This window comes from Acomys minous, assembly GCF_964271855.1.
Source record: "Acomys minous genome assembly, chromosome: 12".
NCBI lineage: Eukaryota > Metazoa > Chordata > Mammalia > Rodentia > Muridae > Acomys > Acomys minous.
In genome coordinates this window covers 90,616,236-90,621,718 of record NC_140493.1, presented here as the reverse complement: position 1 = coordinate 90,621,718, position 5,483 = coordinate 90,616,236, and positions in this window count along the sequence as shown.

The window sequence follows — 5,483 nt, the reverse complement described above, 5'->3', positions numbered from 1 at the left end:
CAGCGGCAAGCAGCAGCATTTGCCAGTAATAAAACAACGCATGAATAAAAGAAGGCCGCTTGGCAACAGCAGCAGCCCAGGTAGTTGGGTAAGCCCAGGAGGGGCTTTCATGTGCAGGGACTCAGGGGGTTAGAGGCCTGTAAGGGCATGTGTAGGCCTCTGTGTCTGTCTGGGTCCTCACCCACAATCTATGCCTGCAGAGGAATCTGGTGTGAGAGCCCAGGCAAGATTAGGATTTCTCCCATGTGCCTGTCTCACCTCCTCCCCCAGGGTTATATTTTTTTGGAGGGGGACAGATGCTGTCTTTGATGAGGACACAAGGACTTGGCCTCCAGCCTGAGTTGTCCTGTTTTATTAGAGACCCAGAGAACGAGTAGGGTCAGAGAGAACAACACTGCCCAGAATGGCTTCCAGATCTACAGGACCCCAGATACCTGGTACTGAAGGGGTATCATCAGGAGCCTGGCTGGGAGGCTGCTGTGAGGGCTGGGAACTGAGCTGGCTCAGCCTGCTATGGACTGGAGGATTGGTAACTGTGTGTTTGTACAAGGTTAGGAACATGGAATGGCTCCGGAGAACAAGGAACCATTAGGTTTGGCTCAACTTTTAACTCCTTATAGACAGGGGAGTATTGCTTGAGGTCAGACAGATCCCTGGATTTGGGACAGACCACCTAGAGGTCTACTTGCTTCCCGAGGCCTGGAAAGAGCAGCAGCACAGGACTTGATGTGCCTGGATGCTGGGTCCCTGTGTTCTAGTTACCTGGCTAAGTGAGGCTCTGCACTCAGCTTCCAGGCATTTCAAGGAGCAAGCTCTTCTGCCAAATTGTTTATCCTTCCTCCTTAGTTTAAGCATTCCCCCCAATGCCCAGAGAAAGAGGACAGAAACAAACATGGGCTGGAACCAGATGGTCTCTGTAGTCTTGGCTAATGCAGAAAAAAAGAATTTTCCTAGGGCACTTTATCCTGATGAAATCCCCCTCCCTTAAGCTCACAGGACTGATTTCAGGCCACTACAGGAGGGTGGGGGTTACCCAGCCTTTGGGCTCTCTTGGCATCTAAGAACTCAGGGAATAGGCAGGTGTGGCTAGGCTCTGGCAGAGTGGGACCAAAACTAGTGTTAGTCTTGTCCTGATGGCATTTCTAGGGCAAAATGAAGTCGTCTGACTCCCCAGGCACCCTACTTCTTGGTTCACACACTGGGGCGCCTCAGCTCTGGGGTGAGGAAGTAGTTAATAAGCTAAGTTTAGGTAGAGAGATATCTCTTTATCACTCAGTCAACAAATGCTTGCCAAACAACTGCTTTATGTTACGTACTGTGCTAGGTACTAGGACCACATAGGTGAATATAAACTGTCCTTTTGGAACTTATCATCAAAGCAAACAAAGATTGTCACTCAAATGGCTACACAAAGGACAAGAGAGATAGCTTATTGGTTGACTGTGCATACTGCCTTTGCCATGTACTTGAACTTAGTCCCCGGCATCCACATCAGGTGGTTCAAAGCTGATCAGTTAACTCCAGTTCCAGAGAATCTGACACCCTCTTCTGAGTCCTCTGGTACCTGTACTTATTATATGCACAAACCCACACACATACATACAGCTTTTAAAAATTCAAGTGGCCAGGTGTGGTAGAGCATGCCTTTAATCTCAGCACTTAGGAGGCAGAGGCAGGTGGATCTCTGTGAGTTCGAGGCCAGCCTGGTCTATAAAGCGAGTCCAGGACAGCCAAGACTACAAGAGAAACCCTGTCTCAGAAAACCAAATAAATAAATAAATAAATAAATAAATAAAATAAAAAATAAAAAAAATCAAATGGGTGCACAAACAAGTGTGTGAACTATGTTCATAAAACAGGGCATATAGCACCATGAAAAAGCATAATAGGAGGGGGGAGGTGAGACCTGATTGAATCTGAGGGGGTAAAGCAAGCATACAGAGGAGAGAGGAAAAAGAACCAGTCTGGGGATAGAAGAGTGCTGGGGATATCACAAAAGTAAAGGGAAGGTGGTCAACTGTGCTGTGCTGCTGAGGGCCCCTGAGACAGATCCTCTGACTCCTCCCTTACTGGTGGAGTGCAGGTATGGAAATGCTCTGGCACTGTGCCTGGCTCACAGTTGGTGCTCTGTAATGTTAGTTCTCTTTCCCTTCCCCAAGCTGAGCTTCCCTCTAGGGACCCTAGGTTTCTAGAACAAAGATGCTACACAGGCTTAGCTTCTTCTGTCAACTCGGACCCTAAACCCTAGCCATCAGGTTCTCATGAAAGGCCGTAGTCCTCTACACTAATCCCATCACAGAGACTGCCTTCCATGAGGAGAGGCTGGGGGCTAGGCCTCAAGAGGAAACGCTATCCTAGCTCTGCTTCTGAGACTGGGCTTGAGAAGAGGCATGGAACACTCAGCTTCAACCCGGCTGCCCAGGGTGAATCTGAGTGTCCTAGGTGGGGAGAAGGAATGGGGGGGGCAGGGGGGGGCAGGGGGGAGGGGGCTGCCTACCAAGGCGGCATAGAGCCCAGAGCCTTTTCCATTGCAGACACCCCATCTGTCTCCTACAGAAGGCTCGGGTTGGAAGAGGTTTGGCGAAGGGGGGTATGGTGGGTAAAACTGTATGTCTGTGAGCTAGCATGATGGCATGGAAGGTGCTGGCCAGGGAAAGGAGGGGTGTGTGTGTGTGTGCGTGTGTGCGCGTGTGTGTGAGTGTGTGTGAGTGTGTGTGTGTGAGAGAGAGAGAGAGACAGACAGACAGACAGACAGAGACAGAGAAAGAGAGAGAGAGAGAGACAGAGAAAGCACAACACTATTATGGAAGAGAGAGGGGAGGGAGAGGAAGGGAGGGAGAGAGAAAGGGAGAGAGAGAGAGAGAACACTATTATTGATGCTGTATTAGTCACCTTGGACTAGAGGTCTAAGGTTGAGACTGGGAGGTGAGGAAGATAAAAAGGATTACCACATGACTTTCCCTGTGTTTAATTTGGATTTAGGACCACTGACCAGAAGGCAAAGAGTTGTACCCTCAATGTCAACAAAGTAATGGAAGCTAGGTAGTTTGGAGAGCTGTATAAAGAGTTCTTCCTAACCAGGCGTGGTGGCGCACGCCTTTAATCCCAGCACTTGGGAGGCAGAGGCAGGCAGATCACTGTGAGTTTGAGGCCACCTGGTCTACAAGGCAAGTCCAGGACAGCCAAGGCTACACAGAGAGACCCTGTCTCAAAAAAACAAAACAAAACAAAACAAAAAACCAAAACCCAAAAACAAAACAAAACAAAAAACAAAACCAAAAAGAGCTCTTCCTAAGTCCAGTAGGATCAATTCAATACACCACCCTCTTCCCAGTAACCAGGTATCCTTTCTACCTTAAAATAATATTTAAGTTAAATTTGCCAGCTTTCAGGGTATTTCCTTTTCTTTTCGGAGACAGGATTTTGCTATGTACCCTTCGTTGGCCTGGTGCTCATTATATAGCCCAGATAGGCCTTGCATTCATGGCAGTGCACTGCCTTAGCCTCTTGAGTGCAAGGTCAGAGGTGGCCACCACTGTGTCCAGGCCCGACTCCTTTTTTTCCCCGTTTTTTTGAAACAGGGTCTCTTTGTGTATCCTTGGCTGTCGCCTCCAGAGTGCTGGGATTAAAGGCAGGCACCACCACACGCAGCTGCAGGCCCGACTTCTCATATAACTCCCCTTGAGCCACGTTTTTGGTGATATTATATAGCTTCCACTGCCGTATCAGGTAAAGACTTTCTGAAAAGAGATCAAGATCAGAATTCTTTCCTGGTGACCATAAAGCTCTGGGTGATTACCCAGACCCTTTTCCTTCAGCACAGCACCTCTGGTATACCAACATCCAGACACTATGATGAGTCTCTCAGAAAGATTACCAGGCGTGGTGATGCACACCTTTAATTCCAGCACTTGGGAGGCAGAGACAGGCAGATCTCTGAGTAGTCTCAGGCCAGCCTGGTCTACAGAGTGAGTTCCAAGGCTACAGAGAGACCTTGTCTCAAAAACAAAAACAACAAAAAATAAATGTAAGAGGCACTTGGACTAGAAATGGTCAAGTACCAGTGGAGGGGGTGGAAAGTGAAAAAGTGCCAGCCTGGGACCCTAGCTGGAGTCCACTCCAGGTCCTCGCATTGACCCTAGAAATGGATGCTTCCTTCCTGCGGCCTATACAGAGCTTCTTTCCCTCTTTCCAACTCTGCTTAGGAGAATACATCCCACAGCTTCCTTCTTTTTCTCACTCCGGTGTAACCTTCTGCAGGCTGCAGCCTAATCCTTCTAAGAGCCCTTAAAACAGGTGCCAAGGGAACTCAAGACAGTACTTCAGTTATTAAATATAAATAGGCAGGGGAGAGGAACTGAATATAGAGACACATTCTATCTCTCAGTCCCTGTGAGTTATTAGGAAGAAGACAGTAGTGGTTGCTAAGCAACAGGTCTCCACAGAGGACAAGACACCAGAGAGAAAGAAGCCTTCTTTGAGCATTGGGGTGGGAAGGTAGGGAAAGTAAGAGTCAAAAGAACCGAATTGGTGGGCCAGCTGAGAGCAATGGTTGCTTTGTCTTCTAAGATGAGGCCTTCCCCGGGCCTTGGCAACCTCTCCTTGTATAACCTTCAGGATTGGTGGGAGAAGAGAGGACTCAGGCACTCTTCCTTCCTTACCAGGAAGAGGAAACCTGGTTTCCATAGCAACCTAGAAACAATCCCGGCCTCAGTTTTTTGTTTGTTTTTTGGCTTAAGGCTTCTTAGTAAAGGCCCTTTTAAAGCTGGACTATATAGACCCCTGTCTTTGAATCCCAATTCCTGATTGTGGGGGAGAGCTCACATAAAGGTTAGGGGAGAGACGTTTAGGGGAAAGGGTTGCTGGATGTCCTGACCTCTGCACCTTCTAAGGGGTGCAATAGCCAGGGTAAATGGTGTATGTGAGCTGCAAACTGGGCTTCTGTTTGTTTCTCCCCACCCCCACCCCATAGCTCTGGTTACCTTGGAACTAACTCTGTAGACCAAGCTAGCCTTAGACTACTCAGAGACCCGCGCTCTCTAAAGGGTCAGAAGAGACTGGGGCTTGAGGTCAGCAAAGAATAAAAGGACTGACTCTTCTTGTGCCTCTTGGCCACCCAGACCCATCCTCCCAGATCCAAGTCCATCATTGTGAAGAACCGAGAATGGAGATATAGAACATTAACGTATGTCAAGTATAAGTGAGTGGCACCGAGGGGCATAATCTGTTTTTCTAATATGACCACAAGCAGAGTGTTAGAAGAATTAGGCCGACAGCTGCTGGTTTCCCCCCTTTCTCTCCCCCCTCCTCACTCTCCCTCTCCCTTCCTCCTCAGCGTTTGCACACACCAATGGCAGCCGAGCCTTGCTCGCGATTTCTCTTAATCTTCCTCCGCCATCCTGCGCTCTTTCCGCAGGCGGTGCTGCGGAGCCGGCAGAGCTCCGCGTCACACCTTACTGCTCTCTGAGATTGCTCCACAGAGA